The sequence below is a fragment of the Psammomys obesus genome, unplaced genomic scaffold (assembly GCF_907164565.1).
Source record: "Psammomys obesus unplaced genomic scaffold, mPsaObe1.curated_primary_1811, whole genome shotgun sequence".
In the NCBI taxonomy this organism is placed as follows: domain Eukaryota; kingdom Metazoa; phylum Chordata; class Mammalia; order Rodentia; family Muridae; genus Psammomys; species Psammomys obesus.
This window is the reverse complement of record NW_026596149.1, coordinates 2,995,038-3,009,284: the sequence shown is the minus strand read 5'-3', so window position 1 is coordinate 3,009,284 and position 14,247 is coordinate 2,995,038. Positions and strand designations below refer to the sequence as shown.

At 48.4% G+C, this 14,247-nt stretch overlaps 1 long non-coding RNA gene across 1 annotated transcript; it reads right to left on the bottom strand.

Annotated features, from left to right (window-relative positions):
• Positions 1 to 8,509: 8,509 nt before the first annotated feature.
• On the bottom strand, positions 8,510 to 14,047 carry LOC129666676 (uncharacterized). Its single transcript, XR_008718632.1, has 2 exons — positions 13,643 to 14,047; positions 8,510 to 8,714 (listed from the first exon to the last, which is right to left on the bottom strand). It is a non-coding gene; the product is annotated as an uncharacterized LOC129666676 (long non-coding RNA).
• Positions 14,048 to 14,247: the final 200 nt, after the last annotated feature.

Sequence of the window (14,247 nt, the reverse complement as noted above, 5' to 3'; positions counted from 1 at the left end):
GCTGAAATCCAATCATCAAATGACCAGATTTTACAAGGATTATTAAACAGTCATTGAACTGGTGACACTAAACTCTTAGGACTCGAAGGGAAGAGACGTGGACAGCCTGAGTGTGCTCACCCTGACCACACGCACCTCAGAAGGAGTAGTCGCTAACGGCAGGGAAGACACCCCATGGGCCCAGGAGTCCTGCTAGCCATGGCAAATTGTGGACTTCAGCGGCTCTCTGTGTACAGCTTAGTCAGCAGTTTCCATGCGGTCTCTGGGTCCAAGAGAGTCTATATTCCAGCTTTAATGCATGTGCCCCACACAACCAACTCTGTAAATGTCCCAGGGCTGTCCAGCCCCTCCGCGGAACCCTCTGGAAATGGCAGGCCTGCCTAACAACTCTCTCTCCACCAGGCAGCATCAGACCGCAGGCAGCTGCTCCACTTTAGGCCTGGCTTTCACTCAGTGATATCGGCTATTTCCCTGGGAAGCAGATGGATTTTACATATATTTCAAACAAATCTTTTAAGAGTAGGGTCCTATCCTGGAGGCAGCTGGAGGGAGTGAAATCCCCCCTTAGAACCTGGCCTTTGAAGTGGAGTCTGACAGCAATCTTGCTCAGAGCTTTTCATGACTACAGTTGTAAATTGATTTGGGGGTTCATTCTAAAGGCCCGGAAAACGCAGCTTTTTCCTGCATGACGCTGATCAGAGAAGTCACTGTTTTTTAAACCAGTGGAGCTCTGCTGTGGTGACCCTCCAGGGCCGGGCTACACTTTCCTGTGCTCAAGACAACAAATGTGGTTGTGCTGTTAGAATGGAAAGCTCTGAAATACAGGGACAGTGGCTTAGGCAAAGATTCGTGCCTGGACCACATAAAGAGGAAATGGTGGCGTCTAAATCACATAGGTCCTTGGTCACTATCAGTACATGACTGTAAAGTTTATTGGCTTCTCTTAATGCCTTCCTTCCAAAGAACAATTTATTTAGCCCTTAGAAAACACATTGATTTTTAACTAATAAGATAGCTTTATAGTAGAGCTCCTGCTGAGTCCATAATTGTTCTGCTGGTCTCCATAGGCCACAGATTTACTGGGTATAAAACCAATTGATACTCTATTTTTTATCTGTACACTAAATTACTATAACTTTATCTGTTGCCCTAAGACTACTTGTTAGGTATTATGATGACATATTAAATTTTACAAGACATTAGAAGAACATAAACTGGAAATAGAAGATAATGGTTTTTCACCATTAAATAGTCAAGGAAATCAATATCGTCCTGTTAAACTGGTGTGACAGCTAGGCGCACGTCCTGACATGGGGTCACTTTTATATAGGAGGGGAAAATGTGTATATACAAAATGGCCCTGACCTAATTTATTATAAAACAAGAGCAACTGAAAAGAACCCAGATATCTGATGACCAGGAAGTGACTGAGTGACACCATCCTGCAGTGAAAATAGCTCTCATGAAGAAAAGATGCTTGTGGTGCATGGCTACGAGATAAGCAGCCTCTGATGTGGGTGTCGGTCAGCATGTGCAAAGGGCTGGGCTGTAACTCACTAAGAGTTCTTCCTCAGCACTCGAAAAGCCCTGGGTTTGATCAGCAGCACTAGCAAAAGACAGACAGGGGGAAGGGAGAGAGAGGTAGAAGGGAGAGGGGGGATGAGAAGGAGAGGGAAGAATGAACACAGCCTGGCAACAACCTGGGCTCTTCCTTCAAATCTGAGGTCCCTCTCTGCTTTTGCACTGCTGTAGTCCAAGCAGCCTACTCCATAGCGCATCCTGCCCCTCGGCCTTTGCACGTGCTGTCTCCTGCCAGGAAAATCTTCCTGTCTCCTTCTTCTGTGTGCACCTCCCAGGACTCCCTGGCGATTGTTTTACTGTGCCACACTGTTCTCATTCTAGGTCTTGCATTCTCCTTTTCTGTGTCACATGGCTGTCATTTAAGGGCCTATTCCTCCTTTATTTTCCCTGACTTCTTATATCCTATCATCTGCTGCAGACCCTGCCTACCCAACATGATGGAGGTTCCTAGGAGATACGATTATTTGATCATGTTTCTGATGTGTATTGCATGAAGAAACTGGAGCTGCAGCTACTGGGATTCTTTGTTATAGCCCAGGAATCTCAAAATCAGCATTCCCACCCAAAGAGGAATGACAAACTAGTGCTTGTGACTTAAGGGGGAATTTTCAGGCCATGTGCAAAGCTAACAACCCACAGGAGACAACCTTGGAAGGGTTGACGCTGCCTCCTGAGCCCGCACTGGGACCACTGCTGGTCTCCCCAGGCAGGAGAGGATTTCTATTCGTGTGCACAGGAAAGCTGAGCTTACTGGCAGCAATTGGGATGTGGATGTCGGCTAGAAGAGCAATGAAGAGTCTGTGGCCGTTCCAGTGTTGCTCTCTACCAACCAGGGCTTGTCACAACCTCCCCCCCCCCCAGTTTGGGGACCTGCTTCTCTTAGAGAGCACATTTCAACAGGAACCCCCACCGCACCCCCGCTACCTGCAGCCTCACAGGAACCAGGCCTTGGGGCTGCAGGCATACCAGGCATCGGACTTGAAGGTGCACATTAATTCCACAAACTCAAGTACCCCTTTGGTCTGATAATTTCAAAAATCCACATCAGTAAACAGAATAGATAACAACAGAGGTAGCTACCAGCAACTCTTTGTTATCCTTGATCCCCATCATGGAAAAGGGGCTATAATTAATTGGCTTTCCACTCAGAACATCATTATGCATGTGGGGGTCAGAGGACAGTTCACTAGAGTCGGTTTTCTCCTACTGTATGGGCTCATAGGAAAGCCTCAAGTCATAAGGCTCAGCCACGAGCTGCTTTACCCTCTGAGACATCTTAGCAACCCTTGTTAGACTCTTTGAAGACTCCTCTTCTTCTTGGGTAGTCTCCTGACAAGCCAGAGGGTGGCCAAAGCAAACCCGCACAGCACTGCGCACGCAGCAAGTCCTCCGAGTCTAGGATTTTGCACACTCCCTGTGATAGGTGGTGGGGCCAGAAGCAGGAACCACACATGATCTGGGTCCATGGGTGGAAGAATTTTTAGGTGGTGGCACAGGAATGAGTTAGTCAAGCTACAAGTTTCTGGGGACACTAGAGTGAAAGAAAACAGAACAAAATGTGAAACAAAACAAAAATGAAACCAAGAACAATAAATACTTAAGACATTTTTCCAACATGCTTAAAGTATTTTAAAAAATACACATGCAAGAAATGTACAGTCAACTGTGCCCTTCAGGTCACAGAGGGACAGACTATTTAAAGAAGGGAAAAGCCGTGTCAAAGGGGGAAATCAGAGTTACTAAGCTGGGACTATGGCAGAAGTCAGGTACTTTTTAAGGTCGAGTCCCTCACGCTGTTCTCCGGTTTTGTCTGCACAGCTTACCACTGAATCCCAGCAGGATGTGCCCACCATAGAAACAACACTAACAGGAGCAGCAGTGTGGTCCCACAGGGCCAGTGAAAGCTGTGAGGGCCAAGAGCAGGCGCAGTCCTGGGGACATTCCTGTCATGGAGGTTAGCTTATGAGCTCATTTTCTAGACGAATAAACTGAGACTCAGTGGCTAGTTCTGAGACACAGAGGAAGAGAAAAGAATGTCTGGGACTCAAATCTGCCCCCTGTGACTTTGGCTACAGTATTTAGAGTAGACAGCTTTTAATTCAATAGAAAGGACTGTAAACCAAGAGCCATTCCAATAATGTGTCCAGAATGTGGGGTTTGAAGCAAGCAACATCAATGGCCATGGAGAAGACCCCCTTTAACCCAACATGGTGAGCTGTGTGGACTGAGGCAGCCCCTGCAGCACTCAGCTTCAATTTGCTCTAAGTGGAGAGGGGAGAGAATAGAATCCCACGGTGAACGGCAGCCGGAGAAGACAGCTCACCCACCACCAAGCACAGGCGCTTTTCAAAGACTCTGAGGTGTGCCAGGGGCTTGGCAGAGAGCGAGGAGAGAGAGAGACCACTCAGCGGTAGCGGGTAGGTCTTGGGAGCACCCCACATCTGGCTGCAGGGCTCGCCCACAGTTGGTCAGGCCGGGCCTTCCAGCATTTCTGTGCAGATCCCTCTTCTGCATCCTCCAGAGGACTCTGCAAGCGTTGCCGGGATTTTGACTTGTTGTTTTAGCTTGGAATTTTGACTTTTATCACTTTTTTACGTGATGGCAAATATTCCCAAGAAACAGATTATTTCACACATTTCTTGAACTTCTAGTCACCGCTCCATAGCTGGTATTCGCTATGTTTTCAGGAAAGGAGGAAAATGTTCCACTGAGTGTATGTGTGTGTGTGTGTGTGTGTGTGTGTGTATGTGAATGTGTGTGTGTACATGTGTATGTATGTGAGAGTGTGTGTGTGTCTCTTTATGTGTGTATGAGTGAGTATGTGTGTGAGTGTGTGTGTGTGTGTGTGTGTGTGTGTGTGTGTGTGTTAGGGAATGAGCCCAGGTCCTCACACTTGCTATGGAAGCACTCCAGCTCTGAGCCACACCCCTAACCACACCACTGGTTTTTAATTTTAGTTTTTTCTGGTACTGGGAATTGAACCTAGGGCCTCAGTGCTTTCCTGCTGAGTTAAACCCACTTCTTTCCACTTTCTGTTTGAAACAGGGTCTTGCTGAGCGGCCCTGGCTGAGCTCCGTGTTACCCTGTAGCCCACCACGGGTGTGAGCGACTGCCACCCCTAACTGTAATTTTGCAGTCATTGGGTAGATCACACCCACAGCTTGCTTGAGCCTCTGGTTAAAGGCTTCAGGTCACTCAGGTCACTTGGGCACACGGTCTTCAAGGATGTCACTTCCCCTTCTGACGTGACTCTTAGAATTACATTTTTATTCGTCATCGCCACTTTCACGGGGGTGGGTGGCACAGGGTCATGTGGACATCAGAGGACAATTTGGTTCTCTCCTTCCCCTGAAGGAAACTGAACTCGGTTGCCAGGATCAAACTCAGGCAGAGAGCGGGCACTCAGGTTAGGATTGTGCAGCAAACGCCTTACCCAAAGAGCCATCTCACTGGCTCTGATGCTACTTTTGTAGACCCATGAAATAACTAGAGACAAACCACGAGCTAGAAAGATCTGAAGATGCTTTCATTTCTCCAGAGCTTAGCATAACTCCCTATTGCCCTTTGGACTCAAGGGAGGTTCTGCTCATACCCTCACTCTTCATGCTCACACAGTCTCACCACATGCCTCAGCCCCGGTGTGCTTAATGGGCTCCACTCTGGGAAGTTTAGGACAGGCGTGCCTGTCACCCTCCAAAGCCAGCACACTGCAACAGGTGCCAGGGAGGATACCCTTCTTCAGTTAATATGCCATTCAACCTGACAGGCAGCAAACATCCTGAAAACCAAAGGCAAGAGTTCGAATTACTGTTTTCAAGTTTAATGCGTGTGTGTGTGTGTGTGTGTGTGTGTGTGCTGGTGTGCATGGGGGGTTATACTTCATTTCTCCCTGAAGGTAAAAGCATAGAAGTGGCCTCATGGAAACATCTGTTCCGAACCATGGAGAGACACCACAGTAAGTGTTAGCTAACTTTGGCGAGTTAGGAAGGACTGGACCCCCTGACGCCAAGTAGGAGGCGGGGGGGGGGGGGGGGCATCTAGTAGCCAGCATTAAGTGTGTGTGGGCAGGGGTGTGAAATCAGACCCTGCGTTCAGAGGCAACCAAACATCTCAGTATGGTCAGACAACCCCGGAGAGCAGCTCTCCGGGTTGTGCTGTGTCTTTGGACTGTTTGATGATACTTTGCATCAGAAAGAACTGAGTTCTTGGGTGGAGAAAAGCTGAAAGAGAGAGGCAGCTCAGAGTGGGGGAGGAGGCCCTTCAGGCATTTGATGAAGGCAGAGCCACATTCTAGGACACAGGTGTTAGGTGCTTGTTAATGCCCAGAAACTGAAAAAGGGGTTAATTATTGGAAAATTGAGGCGGCTTCCTGGGACTAGCCTAGGCTGGCTGGTGAGGCTCTTTAAAAAGGAGAAGTTAATGAAGAGGAAGAAATGGTGGCAGGAGGCACCTGAAGTGACCCGAGTCCCTCATAACATGCACTACAGTCACCTAGGCATTCTTTGGCGCTCATCTGCAGGTCTAATCCTGCTTCCTGAGCCCTGAGGGAGCAATGATGTAAAAGAGAATGAGCACATACAGGAAAAATGACTTGCCTAGGATGACCCAACAAACAAGGGAGCCCACAGCCAAGCTATACAACAGGAACGGCCTGGTCATTTGTGGGGTTAACTCATGGGACTTTCGCAGAGAGACCCTCATTTGTCACAAAAGTCACCAACTGGAATGATTTATCAGGATCTCTCTGAAGGCAGGGGATGAACTTAATGATGGACAGCGATTCCCCAGCCACAGGATAGCTTTCTTGTGTCTCTAAAATTGCTAGTGGGCCTCCATGGAAACAGTCCGTGGACGGAAGTGGGGCTTGGGCCAGGTCCCCTATCACTGATCAGTCACACATGTTGGGAAGTGGCCTAAAAGAAAGAAAGAATATGTGCCAAGGGTCTGTCTTCCTGAGAAGAAGGTCTGATTGTCTATCTGCCAACCACTGCCTACCAGGGCCATGAGCTCCAGCAAACAGCAAGGACTATGAATCAAGGTGATTTCTTCCACCTTGATTTGTCTCTAAGGGTCTTTCACTTAATCTTGAAGTCCTGGGGTTGTCTGCACCTCTGTCCCTCATGGCAGGCAAGGGATGGAAGCTCTCTCAAGGGCAGAAGAGCCTAGAAGGCTTGTTGAGCTAATTCTCTCTCTCATATACAAATCATCTCCTGGATAAGATGCTGCCAGCATTTTGACTCCACTTAGTGAAGAGTTGCCGTAGCAACGTGATTCTGTCTCAGGTTGACAGATAGTCATGCTCAGCAGCTCTGAAAAGAAAATTGGACATTCACACTCCATCAGAGAATATATATAAATATAGCTACAAATTATGAGTTTATTATTGTTGTCTCTTAACTTTTTATTACAAGTGCGAGCCTGCATAAAGACAGACAGCACACACTGCCGAGGCTTCATCTACCTGTAGCCTCAACAGCTGATTAGCATGAAGACATCCATACACATTCTCCTCCTCAGTCATACCACCAGCTTCATCCTCATTATTACTGCCTGTTATTGTGCTGCTATTAAGCACACAGCCTACCCTTGAGCTGCAGCAGTGCTGTTTTATTTACTTGTTTATTTTTGCCGTGCTAAGACTTGAACCCAAGGCCTTGCATGTGCTAGGCAAGCACTCTACCACTGAACTTCATCCCAGCTGCACAACATTATTTTAAACAGATTCTGGATATCATATTATTTTACCCACATACCCTTCAAAATGATTTACATGAAAAAAATCTATAAAAGATTAAAAGGAAAAAAATCTAGAATGCCAATTCTACTTTTCCACATAAATTAAACTGCAAGTACTCATTTTTATTATTCCCTGACCTCAGACACTTTACATTTTGGCCTAAGATCTATTAATATTATATAGCAGTTAAATTTACAAAGGTTATCCCATTTAACTTTCATAACAACCCTAACATCATGTTTTCTAGATAAGGACAAACAGGTTTGGCTCTGTCAATGGCATCAAGTGTTTAGAGACAGAAGTGGGGCTGGGAGTGACAGGATGCTTCCAGTGTGTGACACACACACACACACACACACACACACACACACACACACACACAGGCAAATGGATGTTTTTTATCAGATCAGTCCTTACCTGACCACTGCATATTTAGCTTGCAGTATGTTCCATGTCAAGCAGTAGAGGTTTTTCCTTAGTTTTGCTTTTCTAATCTCTCTCCTCTTCCTCCTCCTCTCTCCTTTCTTCCCTCTCCTTCCCTTCCCTCTCTCCCCTCCCCTCTCCTCTCTTATCCTCTCCTCCTCTCTTCTGCTTTCTCTCTCCTCTCCCCTCTCTCTCTCATCTCTTTGCTCTCTCCTCTCTCTGTTCGCTTTCCTCTCTGTGTCTGTCTCATAGTCTCATAATGTCTTACTCTCCAGGTCAAGCTGGCCTGAAACACATGATCTTTCTTAGCCATGATCCTACAGATCATTCTTGAACTGTAGGAGTGTGCACCGTGCCTAGCGTGGAGGTTGAGCCCAGGGCTTTGCACACGCTAGGCTCGTGGTACCACCACCACGCCACATCCACAAACACTTCCCATGAAGTCTGTTTGATCCTGAGCCATAGACTTTGATGGAAACATCTGGAAACTTTGGCCCGTGTGGGCCAGTGCTGTGGCTCCAGGAAGGGGCCTGCTGGGTGACCTCACTTACCATGCCTTCTGGCTTACAAGGGTCAGCAGGTAGGTGTCCCCATCCAAAGTTTACTGCATGATTGTCACCATTGCCTGCCCCAGTCTTTATGTCCCTGCCCAGCTTCCTGAGGCCAGATGCCAGTTCCCTGTTTGCTGCTTTGCCCTCTGGCCCTTTCTCTGACTGAGCACTGAAACCAGCACATATAAAAGTACCCAGTAAATAGTTTTTTCAGATGTGAGTGTTGGGTTCTTTTTATTTTTCTAATCAAACAAATTGTGGTGGATCTGTCAGCAACCAACATGCAAAGCAGATCAGAGCAGCCACCTAATTCAGAAAAAACACAAGATTTCCCACTGAACGTTGACGCATGCTCTTGTTTGGCTTCCACTGTCCACCCAGCTGTGATTTCCAGTGACTTTACATCCTCTTTGAAGCTTAACCTGAAAAAAAACCAGAGCTCTATTATTTGATTTAGTATTTAATATTTCATTTCTTGAGAGCCTTTAAATTTTTAAAGATTTATTTTATTATGATACATGATGTCTGCGCACCATGTGCGTGCCTGGTTCCCAAGGAGGTAATAAGAGGACTTTCTCCTTTCCCCCGACTGAAGCCGTGGGTCTCTTCTCACAGGAAATTACCCTGGCCTCAGAGAATTAAGGTGAAAAAGGGATCGAAAAGGATAACCTAGAAAAACGATTACAGTGGGCTTTAATTGTGTTTCTCATTTTGCTATACTTTTATGTCTTCAATCTCCTTAACCTGTTGGGATTTTCCCCCCGAGATTGGTCGGCTCATAGAACATTCTTGGTGCTCCGTATGGAAATTAGTTATCATAGGTTCTGGAGCCAGCGGTTATTCCTGACCTCGGTGGACACCTGTGCACACATCTGCTGACCTTTGTCATATGGCCACAAGGGCAGCCCCTACTGGCCCTCCACCTAAATGTGGTACTCCCTCCCACCTTTGCAACCGTGCACCCACCCATCACTGGGAACACTCCTACTGTGTGCTCCCCACCCCCTCACTTAAAGCCTCCGAGTCTGAAATCACACTTCTTCATCCCAACCCTTTTATCCTTAGTCAAACCATCCACCCAGCAACCCAAATCAGAATCAGACCTCAGCTCCTGAGATCTATGATTCTGGGGCATGCAGGGCAAAACCAGAATTTTGTTTCTGGTATATAATGTATGTGTGTGTACAGGCGCACAAACATGCACTTTATTTTTTTCTGATAGTTATACTTCCCTAATTTCAGACAACCAACAGAATGTCACATACCAGGGTGTTTAATATCATTCATTCTCTTGGCCATAATTAAATGGAACCTTCACTAACAACACTTTACTCAGGATTTTGTTTTCTATTTTCTTTCCAAACTATCATTCTGTGTGGTGTCGCTAAAATATGTCTACTCTAATGCTAACTTACAAAGATTTTTAAAAGAGCTTCTGTCAACAGGCATGGTGGCACTGGCCTTTAATCCCAGCAGAGACAGGCAGATTGAGTTCGAGGCCAGCCTGGTCTGCAAAGTGAGTCCAGGACAGCCAGGGCTACACAGAGAAACCCTGCTTTGGGGCAGGGGGAAGCTTCTGTCATAGCAAAATACTAATATTTTTTTTTTCTTCTTACAACCCATACAGTGTCAACTTTGTAGCCCTGGTTGATTTTGCTTTTATTTGTGGAATGGGGAAGAAAACATGGGCCAGAAATGCATTGGCATAAAAAGCAGGGAAAAACAAAACAAAACAAAACAAAAACCTTCTACAAGGTAGTTTTTGGAATCACAAGGAGCATCTGACATGATCAGCTTCAATTAAATCTGATCAGAGAGTCTACACTTCAATTGGTTTTTGGTTGTTTTCTTTCTTTCTTATTTTCTTTACTTCCTCCTTTTTTCTTTTTTCTTTTGGTTGTATGTGTGTGAGTGTTGTTAAACAAAACATCAAACAGTATATGTTCATAAATGGTAAAATACAGCTTTGTTGTTTTTTTTCTGATGGCCACTAGATCCAACAAGAAAAGCAAGATTCACTAGGGCTGCTTCGTGTGACACCACAGCAGTAAAGAGAAACTAGAGTCTATTAACGTAGGGTTTGGTTATTACCCGTCTAAGCGCCTCAAGCTCTGGGCTCTAGCATGGCTTTAAGACAGTGACCACTGCTTTCTTTGTCGTTAATGACAGCTCTGCTGGTTTGTGTCACCTAAAAACACATCTTTGGTGTTTATACCAAGTGTCAAAATCTCAAGAGTTAAGACTTTTTTTTCTTTAACAATTAGGAGAGCCAGCAAGCTAGGACAAAATTACAGATGTGGTACTTAAAAACAGTTCTCCCAAGGGCTGTGTATAAGTAAATGCATTAATTATTGCTTCAATATTAAAAGCTAAAAAGCCAAGAAGGCTGATGCTAAAATCTCCCAGTCATCCTGTGAGCTCCTCAGACTGGCTGACTTCTGGTTTTCCTGGTTTCAAGCTGCCTATGGGGTCCCTATGGTGGTGGTAGAACAGAGGTCAGTAGCCTAAATTCTGTCCAAAGAAGAGTATTCAAAGTAGATGGTCAGTGACTCATTAAGCTACCTTCAGGTTAAAAGCGCTTTAACATCCTTGCAACCTGAGCAGTTTTACATAGAAGGTAGGACTTGAAAGATCTGGAGAAAACAGTTATTAGATTGTGGTTATTAACAGGGAAACTTTACAAATACAACTGCAAATTTTCAAGACAATGTTTTAAACAATAGATTTGATGTTCTCTGTACAGGGCTCGATTAGGTGGATGTAATGGTTAAAACTCAGGTGACTGTGTTTTGAGCTATTTTCATGTCACTATGTAAATTACATTTCAATCAAAACCAAAAATAATTCTGACTCTCAAGGTCATAGACAGCCAAGCTCTCCCAACCAAGGAGACAGGACTAATCATAATGTGATATAGTCTGGACGGGATCCAAAAACAGAAAAAAGGAAGTGAAAAGTTAATGAAATCCAAATGAACTATGAAGCTTAGTTAATAATGTGTTAACATCCGTTCGTTAGTTATGACAAATGTCCCACAGTAACTTAGTTAATCATGACTAATATCAATGATGGGAAAAGTTAAGGGCAGGGAAAGGACTCTTACCAACTTCTCTGTAAGCCTCCAACTATTCTGTAATTTTTTTTTTTAAAGTTTGCTTTTAAAAACAAACATGAGTGATAAGAAGGAAGGTGACAATTGTCAGAAAGCAAAGACACTGAAGTCAAGAAAAGGAACATTGAAGTACCAAAGTACATTATTTCAGACATCATGAAGCAGAGGGGCACTTTTAAAAGAGTTAGTTGGCATTGTCACTGAACAGGTGAGTCCTCCATCAGGGTCACTCTCCCTGTATAAAGCAGCTTAGATGGTCGCTATAGCTACTCATTTCTGTATCCAAGCTAGTGTTAAGAGGTGTACATACGCGAACTGTGGTAACTAAAGAGACAGCTTTTATCTTCAGTATAATCATTTCTGTCAACTAACACCACCATCTCCTTCTGCTTAAACCCGTCCTCCATGAACTGCACACGTTTTTATAGAGAGAAAATTCATTCGTGCCTACCAAAACATTTCCTTTTTAGGTGTGTGTATACAGATGTGTAAAAATAACTCCGCTTATCATGCCATCGACATCTCTCTGTTAAGCAAGCCTTTATGCTATAAACCACAATCATCACAATTAAAACCCGTTGATCTTCCCTTTGATACACAGGGCTCCTGCGTGTCGGTGCTGTCGGGGCTCGCCAACCCTGGCAGGTGCTTGGACGAGCTGGACACAGCGCGTGGAGTGTGCCTGGTATCGCCACGCCTGGCCTGGGTGGAGGCTGGGTCTTTCTTGGCAGGATCTTTTGTGGTGCGCGGCTCCTCCATCGGGCCCATGCCTCGCGACAAATCGCCACCCCTTCTTTTCCTCGTCAATTAACAGTTCTGGGACAGAGGTTGCGGGCGAGGGCCAGAGCCGACGTAGACCGAGATGAAGACCAGAAAGAGCAGGAGTAGGAAGAGGCTGGCCGCCACCGCGGTCACCGCGAACAGCTCCATCCTCAGCTCCGCGCGCGACCGGGGCTCCCGGACTGAAGTGAAGCACACGGTTGTCATGGGAACCGCGGCGGCGGCCCCCGCGGAACCCCGCGTTTATTACGGAGAATCGATCTGCACCGGGCGCGGAGGCTGCTGCTCGGCGTGGCCGCGGGAGGCCAGCAGGGGGGAGGAGGGGCGGGGAGCGCGGGGCTCCTGCCCCTCCTCCACCCGCGCCTTCCCCTCCCCCACGGGGCTCGGGAACAGCTGAAGTCGGAGCGCGGCGTGAAGTACACATGGCCGGCGCTCCCCGCCCCCGCGCCCCCGCGGGCCGCGCCGCTGAGAAAGCTCGGGGCCGGGGGGCGCGCTTGCGGGCCACCTTCGGCCGGGCCTGCTCGGCAGCGCGCCGGCGGCCGGGGCTGGGCGGGGAGGAGCTCCTCCCGGAACGCCCGCAGGTCGCCCTTCCCCGTCACGGCCGCGGGGCCAGGTACCCGGGAGGGCACGGCTGGGGCCCTGGAGGAAGGCAGGGGTCCGCGGACCCCGAGACACAGACGCAGTCTCCCCGGCCCGTCTCCGCTCCCATACTTCCCGGCTTCGGTAATTACCACAAGCGCAGAGGCGGGTTCGCCCCATTTTGTCATCAACCTGTCTCCTCCCCAGTCATTGCGAAGCCCGCGGCCCGGAGACGCTCCTGCGCGGCGAGGGCCTTGTCTCCGCGGGCTATAAATATTAATAAGCTGCACGGCTCCGGGCTTAATTATCTCCCCCTAATTGTAGCTCAACCCCAAATCCAGCCTCCTGCCACTCACGCCTCCCTACGCGGGATTGTTCGGCTCCAAGTCCTCTTTTGTTGGTGCCGCCCAACCTGGTGCCTGGGCGCGGGTTGGCACCGGCCGCAGGACAGCGAGGCTCTCCCGGCCGCCCTCAGGCAGCCCTCCGCCCCTCCCCGAGCCCGGCACCCCCCACCGAAGGACCCGGTACCCCCTGCTGGCAGGGGAGCTCCTTCCTAAGTCCCCAGCGTCCTAAGGCGGCAGCAGCCTAGGGCAGGTTGCCGTAAGGGTGGCGCTTGTCGGCCACGGAGTTCACCCAGCAAATGACTCGATGGCACCTGACTCGTGGGAAAGGGCTCTTCGTCCCTGCACCGCGCGCAGCCCGCTCCGCTGCGTGGAGGCAGGGAAGCGCCCCGGACCGGCTTTACCCGGCTGGGACCTCTTCCTTGTCCGGCCACGCTGGCAGTTCGCTCCTTGCCTGGCTTCTCCTCCCACGGCTTCTAGGAGCGTTCGGTTGGGAAGAAAGGGGGCGAGGGCGCTGAAGGGCTCGTTCTAGACCCACCGGATGCCAAGGCTGAAGCCCAAGGTGTTTGCAGAACAAGGGGACGTCCAGCCCGGCACTGACTGGCCCTGCCCAGGCTTCCCGATCCCCGGGCTCTGGAGTGCGCCCGGCTTCTGCGGCCAGCCTTCCAGCACCTCTGCTCTGTGTTCCGGGTCCAGGGACTGGGGGCGAGCCCAGCAGGCTCCTCACCCGAGGCGGGCAGCCTTCACCTTGCATGCCCCGGGCAGAGGGAGCCAGCCTCGCTAGCTCAGGGGAGACCAGCGCCCGGTGGCGAGCATTACTCCGGACGTGTTTCAGAAGCCCTGCTTTCTCCTGGTGCAGAGGGGCGGCGTTCTCCACGCTTAGTTTTCAGGCACTGCCAACGCCTGTGAGAAGCAGCTGAATTCAGCTTATTTTAGCTCCTGGCTCCCCACGAACAGCCGCCTAAGGCAGATAGAGTCTGTCTGCGGTCGGGATTACGATCATTTACACATGTAACTGGCAGAGGGGCACAGTGGCGAATTCTTCTAATCCTAACACTCAGAAAGCTGAGTGAGGCAGGAGGTTTGTAAATTAGAGGTCAGTCCAGGCTATGTAGACCCTATTTCAAAACACGAATCAAAATA